This window comes from Rutilus rutilus, assembly GCF_951802725.1.
Source record: "Rutilus rutilus genome assembly, chromosome: 4".
NCBI classification, from domain to species: domain Eukaryota; kingdom Metazoa; phylum Chordata; class Actinopteri; order Cypriniformes; family Leuciscidae; genus Rutilus; species Rutilus rutilus.
In genome coordinates this window covers 35,382,442-35,399,656 of record NC_140212.1, presented here as the reverse complement: position 1 = coordinate 35,399,656, position 17,215 = coordinate 35,382,442, and positions in this window count along the sequence as shown.

The following is a 17,215-nucleotide window of genomic DNA, read 5'->3' as shown; positions in this document are numbered from 1 at the left end:
ACCCTGTTTTAAATAAATAAACTGTCCCGACACTTTATTTATACCTTGAAATGTGCGATGGGTTTTCAAACTTAATTAATTTTATTTTTATTTTACATTTTCATTGTTTATTTTTTTAATTGAAAGCAATACTGTATTGAAAGTATTTTTCTGATTTGTTCGATCTGTTTTGAAAAATGTCTTCCGTTGCTTTGGCCGGGTATCACTGTCAGTCATCTAAATTTCGTGAATGATTCACAAAAAAATACAATAATAATAATAATAATTTAGCAGATTAAAGACGAGCTTCATCATCTTCATTTTCTGGTGCAATCGGCTGACAGTCTTCCTTCATCAGATGTGTCGTCTTTGCAGCGGCTCAACTGGAATGTAGCAAATTTATGTTGTAATGTACAATTGATAATTAAACAAGATGCTTGACTTTAATAAACAGATACATATTAAAGCATCAAGAACGGAAAAACATAAACACTGTCAGCTACACTGAGATTCGATCTCTATCGCATGAAGCTCCGAGAGGCTCATGCGGTTGCATTGACCACAGAGCTATCGTCTGAACAGTGACTACGTTTACAAGCTGTCAATATTCGGGTTATGGTCGGGTTAAGGTCACTATTTGGGTTCCTGAAACATTCGGAATAACCCGTTTACATGCGTGAGCAGAGAGAGTTACTCCTGTATACATGGAATTTGTAATCAGTTGAGAATATCCCGATGTAAACGGCGACGCACGGTTAGCGTCAGGACGTACGGACAACCTTAAGACGCAATATGCGTCATTTCCGATTCTTCTTCCTGTATCCAAAGACAACAACAACAGCAGCAGCACGCGGATAATGAATAGTTCGGGGCAGATAGTGATCGCCTTTGTTTGCGCTTTCCTCCTCACTCCAAAACTGTGGTGCTGTGCTGCGTCTCGCCATGTTTACCTCTACTTCTTGTTTACTTCCGGTATACTGCACGCGGGTTTTTGTATGCACTGTCTCTACTCAAAAGACCAAGATTCCTTGCGAATAGAACATGCGCAGAACACAAATCAATGTTCCTTTTGATGGGGATATGCCGACATGCGTTTACATGACCAAATATTCGGGTTAGAAAAGGGGTACCCCAGGGATCATATCCGGGTTTTTAAAAACCGGGATATGAGCATATTCAGGTTTTTGCCGGTATTTACATGGCCGTGCGCGACCGGGTTATTGCTAATATTCCGGTTTTGAATGGGTTATTGGCTGCATGTAAATGTAGTCACTGTTAATCTAATGTCTTATGCTCTTACAAAGCCTCATTGATGTGGCCTAATATTTTTCTATTGCAATGTTTTATGTTGAATTTTTTCTCTTTATTCAGTTTAATTTCAGTAATTTCAGTATTGTGATTATGAATTCGTTCAGTGTTTCATTTGAATTGATTTGCTACCAGCTTTCAATCGCTCTCAATGAGCCGCGCCACAGCGGCAGATTACGCAATAGAGAGAATAAACTGACACTTTGCAAAGTCTGTGATTGTAGTGCCTCTTAGCGGTAAGAGGCTGCAAATACACACCCGCAATTTACCGCCGCGGGAACGTCATATTTTGTCTTGTTTCCAACAGATATTCTATCAAAGCTTGTGGCAACCATATATTGTACAAAACAACACGTCAGCATCAATTTAGCAACACGTTAGTGTTGCATATCCATTTACAAACTGTAAACTCGCGCTCGATCGGCCCAAAGTCCGGCATCCGACCAGCGTGGAAGGTCTTTACGTGTTACTGTCTTTTCTCGTGGCAAAGTATTCTTTGATTAAATGCAATACATTTTCTCATGTATTTCATCTGACTCCATAAATGAAAAGGTTTTAATGATATCTGTGCATCATTAAATGTGAGCGAATGTTTGACCAATTTTTTTTTAACTCTTTAATGAAAATAATGTCAAAGCCAGTTAGAATAATCAAATGTAACAATTTATTATGTCAGGTAAATGTATCATGCCAATTTCATAATCAGTTCAAGGATAATGGGCCCAGCAGGCCGGAGCACCGCCTGCCATGCTTTCATACTACTAAAGGGAGATAGAAAGCTGTGTCTCCAATCCAGAAAACTGCAACTTTACCATCACTGAATGGGCAACGATCAACTCCTGGCCTCCTCGGCACTTCAGGATGCCGCGCCGTCCTGCATGCCCTCAGCAGGCCAGGGCAGCAGGCTTCGACTCACAACAGCCATGTGCTCGAAGCCACCATTGCAAGCTCATCATCATCTTCTCCATCAAGCAGAGAAGAAAACAATGGCAACTTGCACCATGACTTTTGACACTCACGGACTCATCAACGAACTCAATTTTCAACCACTTCAAAAATTGTCCACGATTGCAACTGACCATGCAAGTATCAATTTAATGAGGTGCTCTGAAAATGATAAGCTGATGGTTCTTTCATAGTTAAATAGATCTTTTCCATAGTTCTATTTCCTGCTTCCGGGTTCCATAACACTCACCACTTTACCTATGCATGTATGTATGGATGAATGTATGTATGTTTGTTTGTTTGTTTAGTTTAGTTATGTTTGTGATTTAGTTAATTAAACTTGTGCACAATTATGCATTTGGTTTCTGATTCTCTGTCTGCATACAAAGTCCCTTTTACGATCTTGATCTTGTTACATGCTCTAAGTGCTGTACATGCTAAGGAATAATTATTTTTCAGTGACCATGAAAGATACACTTTTCTTAGAATAAATGAATAATCAAAGAGTTCATTGGAACTGATTAATTGATTGTAATATTAATTTATCTTACCTCAAACTTAATCTAATTAACTGACCCAAATATTAATATTTAATCATAATTGGTAATTATGGATTATTATTAATATTTCCCCTTTGAGCTAATATTGTTACACTGCCTGGCATTTATCTAATTTCTCAAGTCTTACAAAACTATAATTTCAGATTATGCTGGCTTCATAATATAACATAAAATGTGTTAGAAGTTTACTTACGGTTTGCGAATTAGAGGTCGGAACCAAAAATGTTGAGACTGCAGCATCTTTGATGAGTAGCTTCTTTGAAAAAACGCCATTTAACTGTGCGGGTTGGTGACTGAAGGCGGTGACTGAGTAGTTCTGAAGTCACATTTTTATGGAAGTCACAACGGCTTGTGAAAAGGCACAGCTACTTTATGCAGGCTTTGTGCATTTGTCTGTGGATTGACTGTTTTGAAACTAATATGGTAGTTACATAGCCCCGAGACCTCTGTTATCATGAAAAAAGTCCGGAAATTTCAGTTTTGACAATATGGAACCTTTAATGTGTCAGTTAAGGTGCTCCAGCATGAGTTGCTCCCATAGGAAGGGTTCTCAAAAAGTGAATGAGAAGAAAACATACCACTGTATCTGGTCATCTTTTTCTGACTGTTCTGTATGCTATCTGTAGTTCTGCAATTGCTGACATTCTATATCTCATCTGTCGGTTATTGAAACCAAATTCAATAGTTTTTTTTTTCTTCGGTTTGACAGCAATTGTACCTTTTTGTATAAGTTTTGTTGGAGTTTGGCACCAGGAAAGCTGTCCACCTGGAGATCAGGGCAGTTCAAAATGGGTTTTGAACTGCCTAACAATGTTGTAGTCACCAATGATACCATACCATCTTCTTCCGCTTATCCGGGGCCGGGTCGCGGGGGCAGCAGTCTAAGCAGAGATGCCCAGACCTCCCTCTCCCTAGACACTTCCTCTAGCTCTTCCGGGGGGACACCGAGGCGTTCCCAGGCCAGCCGGGAGACATAGTCCCTCCAGCGTGTCCTAGGTCTTCCCCGGGGTCTCCTCCCAGTGGGACGCGCCCGGAACACCTTCCCGGGAAGGCGTCCAGGAGGCATCCGGAACAGATGCCCGAGCCACCTCAGCTGACCCCTCTCGATGTGGAGGAGCAGCGGCTCTACTCTGAGCTCCTCCCGAGTGACCGAGCTTCTCACCCTATCTCTAAGGGATCGCCCAGCCACCCTGCGGAGAAAGCTCATTTCGGCCGCCTGTATCCGGGATCTTGTCCTTTCAGTCATGACCCACAGCTCATGACCATAGGTGAGAGTAGGAACGTAGATTGACCGGTAAATCGAGAGCTTCGCCTTGCGGCTCAGCTTTTTTACCACGACAGACCGGTACATCGACCGCATTACTGCAGAAGCTGCACCGATCCGTCTGTCAATCTCCCGTTCCATCCTTCCCTCACTCGTGAACAAAACCCCAAGATACTTAAACTCCTCCACTTGAGGCAGGAACTCTCCATCAACCTGAAGCGGACAAACCACCCTTTTCCGACTCAGGACCATGGCCTCGGATTTGGAGGTGCTGATTCTCATCCCAGCCGCTTCACACTCGGCTGCAAACCGTCCCAGTGAAGGTCCTGGTCTGATGGGGCCAACACGACAACATCATCCGCAGGTTTGGGGACAACACGATTTCGTCACCAATGATGACACATTTTTTCTTTGAGGTTAAGCTACAGTGGAATAATTTTCTGAAGTATATGCTACCTGTAGATCTCCAGGAGGAAACTCCTCGTCAAAGGACCATTCTCCTCTATTTAGAGGAGAATCAACTACTCTACCTCTAGCCACTAAAGATAGCGAGGTCTGAACCTCAATATGATGCACCCATCTGGATTTAAACAATAGTGGTAGCATGTACCCCAGATTATGTCATATCAGCATATGTGTGAGGGTTCAATTTCTCATGTTTCAGTCCTGATGAATGGTATTGTCAATGACTCAGCTTCTGCTAACTCTGCTGTGATTAAGGCCTGTTCTATAGTCTCAGCTCTCATTTTTCCTCTGAAATTCTGGTCGGCACAACTGGATGCCACCTCAAAGGCTTCTGGCCAGTCAACCTGGGGTGCGTTTCCCGAAAGCATCGTTAGCCAACTATGGTCGCAAGTTCCGTCGTTATCAGCATAGTTCAACGATTTGGTTTTTCCCGAAACCATCGTTCCAACGAACGTTCGCAAACAGCATCGCAAACTTGTGTGGTTGGAACGACAGCTCTCGAGCTGTCGTTAGAAGCATAGTTCCTTGTTAGTTTGTTGTGTCGACGTCATTGATTTCGCAGCAGCTGGGATGTGTTCTATTCAGAGCTATCGACCCTATAGCCTATTTCTTTCGAAGCTTTCACCATTCACTTTAAGTGATTTGGATGACTTAAAGTCGAGGTGCTCAGGTTTTACACAATTTGATTTCTTCATTACAAATGATTTGAAACGATATAATAGAGTGACAATTGCAATTATTCTCCCTTCGAAGTGCCCTCTGAAAGGATTATTAATGCCGGTTGGGACGCAGTCTTGGTTTCGTTTGTGCGAAGAAACTGTGAGTGTGCAAGTGAGTAGCTTTGTTAAATTCCCAAAGACAAATAATCATATAACAATATTTTACAAAAATTATTTTAGGGGTTTACCCTTAAATATTAAATTGTATCTGTAGGCCTACTGTAGCCTACACATACGCAACATATGGAAACGTAGGCTAATTTACATACGATAACATAGGCTATTTAAAATATTACACACTCAAACCACAGTATTTTTTATATATAGTTAAAGAATGAAGTAAAATTTTATAAATAAGCAGTTTTGTGTAGTAGAATATAATATTCTCATGGCGTTATAAGAAACAAATACATATTTATTGTTTGCAAAAGTATTTTTGTGAAGTCTGCTGGGGGGAAACATAGGCAAATAAACAACATTATTTATTAACACAAGTTATGTCAGATTAAATTAAACAAATAATAGAAAACACAGTATACTGTGTCTGTATCCAAACTGTAAAATATTAGCCTACCATCCAAACATATTCTGAATTAAAAGTTCTCTGACTTCTGCTCCTGCAGGATGCATTCTGCCTTGATGTGGGTTCAAAGGATCATCATCATTATCATCATCAGAAACAGCATCTTCCTCACCATCGGCTCCAACAGCACCAACTTCCTCCTCAGGAAGCTGGACATTTTCCCTTACTGCAATGTTGTGGAGAATTGCAGTAACCACAATAACAGAACAGCTTTTGGTGGGGTTTAGCTTCAGGCCACCACTTGGCTTGCTGATGCAGCGAAAACGTTGTTTCCACAGTCCTATAGTCCTCTCCACTATAGAGCGTGTCCTTCCATGGGCCTGATTAAACCTTTCCTCTGCAATGGTGGCTGGATGCTGCACAGGTGTCAAGAGGTAGAGGCGAAGAGGATATCCACTGTCTCCCAGGAGCCAGCTATCACCAAAGCCACCTTCTTCAGCCATCTGGCAAATTGCAGAATTGGCCCATGCAAAAGAGTCATGTGTGCTTCCAGGCCATTTTGCCACAATGTCAGTGAACATTCCCTGGTGATCACACACTACTTGAACATTAATGGCTGGATAGCCCTTCCTGCAAATGTACAAGGGCTCATTTACCTTAGGGCTTAATACTGGGATTAGGGTGCCATCAATGATGCCAATCACTCTGGGGATGTTGTCAATATCATAGAATTGTTGATTGGCCAGCTGTATTTCCTCAGGAGTTTTGGGGAAAACCAGGATGCTCTTCATCAGCTGTAATAGCAAAGGTGTTACTGTTGTCACAGTTTTGCTGACTGAAGACTTGCTGAGCCCCAGGCCATCACCCACCACCTCCATAAAACTTCCAACAGCAAAATAACGCAGTGTAGCTAACAACTGCACCTCTGGACTTAAGGCGTAGTTTCTTCTTGTTGCCCTCTGAAGGTGTGGTTTCACTATCTGAAATAATTCAAGGATCTTGGTCCTTGGAAGACGGGATTTTCTTAAAATTGCATCATCAGATAGTGAGTCAAGAGGGGTAAAATTTGTCCTTATGTGGGCATTTATATAAACTGATTGACTTCTCAGTCGCCTTCTGTGCTCCAGCTGTAAGAATCTTTGTAAAGCTGCCATTGTTGAGCACTTGAAACACACATACACACTGTTTTATTAGGAGAGGCATTAGTACACCTGCTTTTGAGTTAATAGAAACACCTTAGCTAATAATCATTCTAAATTAATTGAATTACTATTAATTATTACCATCTTCTACCATCTAAAATAGGCTGTTGTCATTCTGTTATTTCATATTTTTCATTCTTCTCTTAAGAAAGCACTTAAGAGTGTTTTGTGTTATGTTTGGCTTATATTGCCATTGATGATATTAATGTTGTGAATTAACAAAATTTTCATTTACTTTATGGTTTATGTGATGGTGGCTCACCACTTCAAAATAAAAGTTCCATTCCATATGTTTCATTATCAGGCTTGGTCACATTATTCAGGTATTTAATAAAGGATGACATGGCATGGTAAACATGCTTCAGCTTTACTCAGTAATGCCTGCATTTTTATATGGCATTAATATACTACTTTGAGTCAAGTCACAATAGTATGCTCTTTTCCTCATATTAAACTGAATGTCCAGTGTATTAGAAAAGCACTTGAAAAACATATTACAAAAGAGTATATTTGGCCATAACATTTTTTATTTGTATTTCAGTTCAACTGGTGAAGGTTTTTAACTCACTGAAAAACAAATTGAATGTCATGCACCACACAGCTTCACCAGAGCCCCATTTGCCAGAAGGGAGGCATGATGGCCAACAATGTAGCCAAAAAAAAAAAAAAAAAAAAAGAGGGTTACATCTGTGGATCTGAAAAAAATGACAAAAAAAGATTACATGGCTGTCATCCACACATGATTTGACTTTCCATACTGAGTAAATAACACAATTTTCACTTACTGTCGGTTGGTAGAAACATGGTTAAAGAGGGCTTGCTGGCTTGTTGTTGCAGGAGTTCCAATTTAGCCCTCCTATAGGCCATAACCTCCTGATGGTGTTGGTCTTGCTGCTCCTTCAGGGCTCTCAGTTCTCTCCTTATTCCCTGGAGTTCAGATATCTTCTTCTTCTCCGACTGAAGCAGCTTCTCACTGCAGCCACAACGTCCCCTGTTTCTCCTTTGGCGGGAGATTAATGGCTGGGTTTCTGGAATGCCAGAACGACGTTGCCCAGCACATGAGGAGGCCTCAGACTGAGGGGAGTCAGAAGAAGGGAGCAATAGCCCAAGACCAGGACTCATTGCTGATGTTCCAGGGGCAGGTGGAAGGGGTTCTGATGTTCCAGGGGCAGGTGGAAGGGGTTCTGATGTTCCAGGGGCAGGTGGAAGGGGTTCTGATGTTCCAGGGCCAGGGTGGAGGGGGCCTGATGTTCCAGGGCCAGGGTGGAGGGGGCCAGGGTGGAGGGGGCCTGATGTTCCAGGGCCAGGGTGGAGGGGGCCTGATGTTCCAGGGCTCAGCTTTGAATTCAAAGGCCTGGTTGACGCACATACATCTATGCCTCCAGGGATCCCTTCCAAGGCCTCAGGCCCCAGGATGGCCAAAACTCTCTCTTCCTCTGCAGTCAGAGGAGGAACGGAGTTGATACCCCCACCAGTCTTTTTTGCTTCCCTAGCAAGGGAAGTGTGTTTGGTCACACTTGCGAAATCCGCCCACTTTTTTCGAACTTCTTCTGGGCTTCGCTCATAACCATAGCCAGCAGCATTTATTTTTTGGGTGATTTCTGCCCAGGATTTTTTTTTATCAGCATTTGTAACACAATTTTTCAGCTTTGAAAATAGCAGTATTTTTTTACTCTCCACCTCCTCCAAAAGAACTGTGACTTCATTTTTTGAAAATTGTGGTTTTCGCGTCATTTTCAGACAGGTCATATGAACACATAGCTGTATGGCAAGGGGACTTAAATAGGAAGGCTAATGATCTTAAGCAAAATATGCAACAGGTGTACACAATAGTATAACAATCACAGTGTTTTTAAAACCCATCATTTATTTTCATTTTAATTGTGCTGATCTATCAATATTCAATTAGAAATTAATAAATATGAAATTGTGAAATTAATAGTTATAGATTTTGGGATCAGAGAAGACAACATTGTGTTTATATATGCATATATTTTATTGTGCAAAGAATGAATGTTGAGTTGTTAACGTAATTACTCCACATCGTCACTAAGAAAGCGCAGTCGAAAAGAGAAAAGAACCAAATTTACAGCAGGTGGCGATATGTGCCCATAGCACCAGTCCGCCATTAGAACGAAGAAGAAGAAGAAGAAGAAGAACGTCATAACGACAGCTCCAACCAATGTGGTTCAAACCATGGATCTGCGACACAGGTACCATGGTTTCGGGAAACAGTAGTGACTAGCTAGTTGATTTCTTTAAAGATGCATCGTACTATGATGGTTAAACCAGCGAGTTGCATCGTTGTACGGGAAACGCACCCCTGATCTGTTTGGTAGTGTACAGTCATTATATTGTTATGCAAAAGAAACCTCTTCAGGGTGATAGAAGACCCCCCTGCGCAACTCAGTACATTTCAGTTCAGTCTAAAGTCTGTTGCAGAAATTATTACACAAGTGTGTTTTTTTTTTTCCATCTGTAAGATTATAAGAAGGATCATTTAGTTAACATGACCATAATTACAGGCAATATATAATTTATTTCCAGTTATTCAATCTGAATTAATCCATATTTAGAAATAAAGAACTATTTATTTGCACAGTCATTCTGTGATGTAAATCGGTGTGTGTGTTTAGGTCTGATCTGAAGCTTTTACTGCAGGCCTGTTTAACAGCCTAAATTTTTGCTTCTGCATGTGTCAAAAAATATACTTTCATTATTGATTTACCACTATATACTTTATGGTGGTTTACCCTGCTGGCACCTATGATGAAGCATAACATATTAAAAAAAATGTTTTTACCACACAACAAATTCAGACATTTCAGTGTAGTAGATGTCAATGAACATATTATCAAAAGTGCAGATTCTCCCACTTTCCCATAACTTAGGATGTTCTTGCATGTGAAGGAAAACCACACATATAATTATTAACTCTGTGTAAAGCTAATACTTGTGCTGCTATTTTGAACCAATAATCAGAACAAAATGCAGTTAAAGCATAACGTGCATAATTCAGTTATTTATCTGACTCCAATATAATTAACCTGATTCCATTTAAGTTGTTGTTATTCGTTAGAGTTGAGCCGGATACTCGGCTGAAACGAGTATCCGGTACGGATAAAGCACTTTTGCCGAGTACGAGTATTATACGAGTAGGCTAATACGAGTCAATATCTGTGCTCGGATTGAAAAAAAAAAGACAATTATGTTGAGATTATGGCTGGGCGATATATCGATATAAAGAATATATCGATACATTTTTTAAATGCAATATGGAATTAGACCATATCGCATATATCGATATAGTTCAAATTTGCGCTGTGATCCTTGCTCCAAGCAGCTGCTGACCCGGAGCTCTCTGCACTGCTCCCCGCGCCCCTGCCCCTCCTTTTCCACTTTGCGTGCGTGTTTAGAGCATGTTATTTTATAACATGAAATAAAGTCTTTCACCTCAGAAAAACTGACTTTCTTGTCCTGTCAGCCGTTATACTGTAGTCGTAGCGCACACTCAATTGCATGCGCAAATGCGGCGGCGCGCGCTGTGTATCGCCTCACTGTATATAAAGTGCAAAAGAAACTACGAGCATGCAACGCCGTTACGTTGTAAATTACTCTAAATAAAAGTAATGCATGGATGATTTTCATTCTATTCACCAGGAGCAGTTTCCATGTTTCATTAACAGTTATTGTTAATATTGTGTGTATTCACCATGGTAACTGTTGTTTCCATATTAACCCCAAAATGCCACTATTTTTCTTTGTATTATTTTTAATATTTTTAAATGACTGTGGTGGCTCATACCAACATTGTATTAACAAAAACTAGTTTGGGACTGCTATTTAATAGCTTTAGCATAGGCCTAATGTTTATTAGTACTAGTCTTTACTATAGTCATATTCTTACAATTTATGTTAAGTACAGGGAGCAAAATTATAACACGTTTACACAATTTTTTTATATATATATTCAATGTAAATTTTGATAATCATAATTAATAAATCACAATTACAATTCCAAGGGAATAATCGGCAATTATGATTTTTGTGGTGAAGGTGAAGAAACCTGTTTATTATTTATTTATTAATTTGATTTTGCAAATGTTCACTGAAAGAGCCGGTTCCAATAAAACTACTTGTGACGTCATATTTGGCTTTGACTTTGACTGAACATTTGCTCTCACTTTGCGGAAAAAATATCGGGATATATATCGTATATCGATATTCAGCCTAAATATATCAGGATATGACTTTTGGTCCATATCACCCAGCCCTAGTTGAGATGAAAACTCTTGTTCATTACATTTTACTTCATAATTGCAACTGCATGTGTTGTATTCATTGTTGCAAAACTTGTTCTGTATATAGTTCGTTTGTTATAGTGATCAAAACCATTGATCTGAAGCTCAATGCTGATGCTGTCATGTAAATAGTTTTCTAATCAGCAATAAATATAACAATTTCTGATCAACCCATATCAATTGCATGCTTAAAATAACATACCGGTTAAAGCCCCACCCATTTCAAGACAACCCGACCCACTTCCGGGTTAAATCCCGTCCACTTCCGGGTTAGGCCCCGAGTACAGATACAGATAATTCATATGGTCAACAGATACAGATACAGATAATGCTGTACTCGCTCATCCCTATTATTCGTCCTTTTAGAACTGATATCTCAGTATAGTAGAGGTCAATGTACGCATTATCAAAAGTGCCGATTCTCCCACTTTCCCGTAACTTAGGGTATTTTTGCATGTGAAGGAAAACCACACATATAATTATTAACTCGGTGCAAGGCTAAAATCTTGTGCTTGTGCATATCTTAGGATGTTTTTGCATGTGAGGGAAAACCACACATATAATTATTAACTCGGTGTAAGGCTAAAAGCTTGTGCATATCTTAGGATGTTTTTGCATGTGAAGGAAAACTACACATATAATTATTAACTCGGTTTAAGGCTAAAAGCTTGTGCTGCTATTTTGAAGCAATAATCAGAACAAAAAGCAGTTAAAGGATGACCTGCATAATTCTGTTATTTATCTGACTCCAATATAATTAACCTGACTCCATTTAAGTTGTTGTTATTCGACTTTTTAGAACTGATAACTCAGTTTAGTAGATGTCAATGTACACATTATCAAAAGTACAGATTCTCCCACTTTCCCTTTACTTAGGGTATTTTTGCATGTGAAGGATAACCACACATATAATTATTAACTCAGAGTAAAAGCTTGTGCTGCTATTTTGAACCAATAATCAGAACAAAAAGCAGTTGAAATGCCTAATAATATGCAAATGACGTGCATAATTCAGTTCCCTGTCAGTCGGTCATGTTCAACGTTACGTTGACGTAGCTACGTAATTGGAATCGCCCTGAGAGACCAATCTGCTTTGAGTTCATAAAACGAGGCAATACACATTGGCATGCGATAATTGCATCAGCTGCTCTGCTTGCAGCACAAGCATATAACAAGCAACAGGTGTGTCGCATATTTGCTCTTCGCTTCGGAGCCGAGCAGTTCTATTGTTCCTGCTCTACAATCTTCTGGCAGTGTTAAACTTCAAAAGAAGAAAACGAGTCTGCTTCTTCAGTAGAACGGCTCTTCAAAACTGGTGTTGGTGTTACATCGCATACATCGCTGGCTGCGATCTCACAGAGAGCCGGCAAAACAGCGGTTTTCACAGCTCAGAATGTTGCGCCTTTAATGAGAATGTGAGTGACCAGTTTTTCCTGAAACAGCATACACGGTTTGACATTGCATCTTTTTCAAGATGTCATTCAAACCTTGCGTTTCTGGATGCAGTCGTTTCCTATCCTCATATTACGGCCATGATCACGGTTCCACATGAAACTGCACTCGTGGGTGGTTCATGTTCTCTCTTGAGAGCATGACCACGTCGGCACGTTGTTCGTCTTGCCTTTCTCATTAAAGGTGAACTAAGTAACTTTTTTACCTTAACTGAACAGCTTCATTGGAACAGGAGTCATTGGAATGGTTATATTACTTATTTCGGGTTGAATGGTGGTCGTTTCGCACCCCCCTGGTGCCCGTGAGCGGAAAATCCGCACTTGCAACTTTGAGCCGGCGGGCCACCGGCCGCCGCGTCAGGAAGTCTTGCGTGATATCAGGTCTCGCGATGTAAACAATTGCTTTACGGCCAAAAGAAATCTGCTAAAATGCCGTCATTATTGCGCTCCCTCACGCTGTTCGAACCGGAATGAAGAAGACGTTTTAAAGAATGTCCCATCTGCTTTGATGTCGTTGATCTACTAGCCTCAGGTGTCTGAGAATAGCCAACGAGTTTTTACAACAGTGTTGTCAAATATCTATTCCGAAGCTGTGGGGGGAGCTCTAGAGAGAAACCTGCGAGCAAAAAGCCAGAATACAGCGAAGAAATCCCGAAACTACTGAGCCCCGCTTTAAGGTTTGAGCAATCAGTGTGCCGTCGAGCTGCCGGCTGACAGCGCGGGTTGTTTTAAGCGATCTGTGTGCCGTGTGCCGTCGAATTGACGGCCACATTCACTGTCTCGCATGTCTGGCAGCTTTTAGATGGAATTGCTTGTCATTCTCATGATGAACCTAGCATTTCATTCAGGGCTCCAAGGGATGATTAGATGTCGATCACTGCATCAGAGAGAGGGATGTTATGCTTTGGAAGTTAAAGGGATGGTTCAGAGTAAAATCAACGTAGGGTCCTTTGCACCATGACCTTGAGCCAAACACTCCCCCAGAAGCCTTTTTTCCCTTGGTTGAACATTATTAAAGTTAGAGCTTATTTAGAGATATCAGCCGAATGGCTTAGTGTAGGCGCTAACGGATCCAAGGATGTATCTCATAAATTACCCCACTAATAATGCCCAGAATGGTACCAAACTTATACAGTAGTACTAATAGGTTCTGTACTCATAAAATGAGGCTTTGGAAAGTTTGTAAGTACATCACTTGCCTGATGGCTCATGCTACCGCTAACCCGGACGTCAATGTCACTTCGGTTATTTGGGAAAAGCGATGCATAGGGATGTAGTATAACATGCATTTGTTATTATTTTTTCCTTTTTCCTGTTGACAACTTGGTGTTAAAGTCCAACTGAAATCAAAATGGACCCTATTTACTTTGTTAGCGCATATTACTAGTCTTGTGGTGAACAATTAATCCGTGCAAGTTAAAACACGGAAAAAAATGTTTTGGCTTCGTAATCTTTAATCAAAATCTGAAAATGCCCCTCCTCTCTGCATTGGAGGACCTTCCCTGATGACGTATGCTTGACGGCTTGGGTTGAGAAACGCTTAACCACTCCCCTCAAATCGTTAGTCTGTAATGAGCGAGAGATGGAGAGGAGGAGCACTAGAGTAAAACCCTGCCCTCTGTTCAATATTCCTTTTCACTGGGAAATACGTCACAGCACTGGAGAAAAGTCGTTTGCAACTTCCGGTTCACGCGGACTTTAAAGCTGCAGTCCGTAGCTTTTCCTCTTTGTCGCCATCTCTGTTCGAAATCTGCAATTGCAGTTATTTGCGGAATTATCAACTTTGATTGATACATCGGCTGGGTTGTACATCGGCATGAAACAGCGCGGATGAATTTTGAGGAGAGTGTGTGCGGCTGTCAATCACCGCGCCGGTGTGGATACGGGCATTCAGAATCACAGAATATACTTTTTGGAAGTATGACCAATATTAGAATTTTCAACGGAAAATTACGTCTGAACAAGTAAGTAACATCCACTTTTGTTCTGATCAACTAAGGGGAAAAAAGCATTGCAGTAAATCGCGCTGATTAAATCTAACGATCGCTTATCATATCATGTCTAACCATGCAAATCATAGAAGAGCAGTTATTTTGTACAAGTTATTTTGTACAAACACATAACAATCATAGTGCTATGAAATAAACGGCGTATGAACGGAATCATACGCCGTTTGATGCATGTTATGCATTGTTATGCATAAACATGTTATAATATAACATAATATAAACATCTTACGACAGGAAAATTTTCACTTTACAGATCTGATTCAGATCCAATACCTGACAATGGAGGAGGCGGGTTTGATTTTCTTGGAGTAGAGGTGAATTGCTCCATCTCATAGCTAGCACAAAATAATTCATATTTACCATAATAGCAAAACGAGAAAGGAACAACAAAGGAAACTCCGTAACTGTGTAAATTAAGCGAATAGGTGCGCTACTGTTACGTAATTAAACTATTGAAATGTCTTACTTAGAAAAAGTACCACTAAAATGTTTGATATGTATTCCTTTGTTTCTCAGGTGTCTTCACATGCCATAATGGAAATACTGACAATTTTATTGTGTGTTAATCAAACTTTAATTGTGTGTAATCCTGCATATTAATGTAACTTTATGTTTCTCCTACCTTTACCTGTCATCCTTGGTATCTGTCTGACCGTCCTGTTTCGACTGAACCAGTCACACATAGGAGATTACAGTAAAATGTATTGTTCTGTGTGTACAATCTTTCTGGGTAGAAATTACGAAATTTTATACCATCATAAACTATGCAAAGAAGTCTTCTGACAAGACAAAGAGAATCTTCCCGCTCGGAAATCTCTGAAAGTGATTGGTCCCCGTATGCAAACTAGGCGTGAACCGATCCTTTCCATAAGAGGCCCGCTCACTGAAGAAAGCTCTCTCTCCTGCTCTCTCTCTCTCTCCTGCACTCTCTCCTGCTCTCTCTCTCTCCTGCACTTGTCCGAACCCACTTCTTCAGAAGACCCATGGCTCCCTTTTAGGAAGCATTCTCCATTCTCCGTTTGTCCTTTATTTTTCTTTAAGTATTTTCTTTATTTTCGTCTTTGGACTTTTCCTACGTTCAGTGAAATGAACAACCGGCAACTTCAACTTTAAGGAGACTTGAGCATCCCGAGGCCGCACACACTCGTAAGAAAGCACGGCCGAGCCTATGGCTCTTCAGGGAGCCCTCATCTCCGTTTTTCTTTCCTTTACTAAGTTTATATGAATTTATTTTCATATTCGCCTCTCCCCCCACAATGGGAGATGAACTCTGAATCATTTATTTGGTAACTTCACGTTCTGTGAACCTTTAAACCTTCAGGCGAGTCTGCTCGCACCAGAAGACACGAAAGGCCGCACAGATCCAAAAGGACGACCCACGCACGCTCGTCTTTCACAAACACAAAGAGAACCATACGCAAGTATTGATTGGATTTGATTGATGTGATTTCTTGTTGTCTCTCTCAAGGTTACATTGCCTGTGATTTTGCCATGCTGAGATCATCTCGGTGATCTCTCTCATCCTGACCTTTAGTTTCACTTTCTCCCTTTCATCCTCTCCCTCTCTCATCTGTTATCCGTTTGGTCTTGTAATGTTTTCATCCGTATGTTTCTGTTGTAAATATATGTATTTACTCTGTGTATACTCGTAGTTTCGATGTAGTATTAGTCCAATTATTAAAATTCCATATATCCTTGATTGTCTCTGTTTTAAATGCCCATAGAACCAAGTCAATGAGATGTTTCGATCTTAAGCTACATGCTTTATCTTGTTATGATTTCAGTAACCTAAATTTTATAAGGACAGGAGAGTTGTTTCAATGGCCAGAAAACAGCTTTCTTTGAATTATAAGAAGTGATAACTTTATTGAGAAGTTGATAAGTTAATCTTACATCTGGTTGCTGGACAAAAAACTGTTTGATAATTACATTAATTTCCATTAAGGATTATCTCAAATAAATCGATCTGAGATAAGACTATTGATATATGAATGAGGAATTATAATTCGTTGTAATTGATTATTCATATGCAATTGATCTATTTTCAACTTCGATAAATTTAATGTAACTGTAAATATTTAATATATTAATCATATTCATGATTAATTATTAAAATTCCCTATAGACCATTTGAGCTATTTGTTAATGTACAACCCAGTGTTGCTACAATGAATAAGGGTCTTATCTAGCGAAACGATCGGTCATTTAAAAAATAAATAAAAAAGTTTAAGTTTTATAAGCACAAATGCTCGCCTTGCTCTGTTCTGTGATGCGCGTTCATGACGTCACGTAATACGCAATTACGTTGAAAAGGTCACGCTTGACGTAGGCGGAAGTACCGAGTCAGTGTTTACAAATGTGCGGAAGGAGGACCATATACACATATTCAAATGTCTTTGTGTCAGTTTATCGTTTAAAATGCCCATTTCGTGTAGTAAACGGCGTTTGACTTTGTTTGCACGTTCAACTTGTAAACACTGACTCGGTAC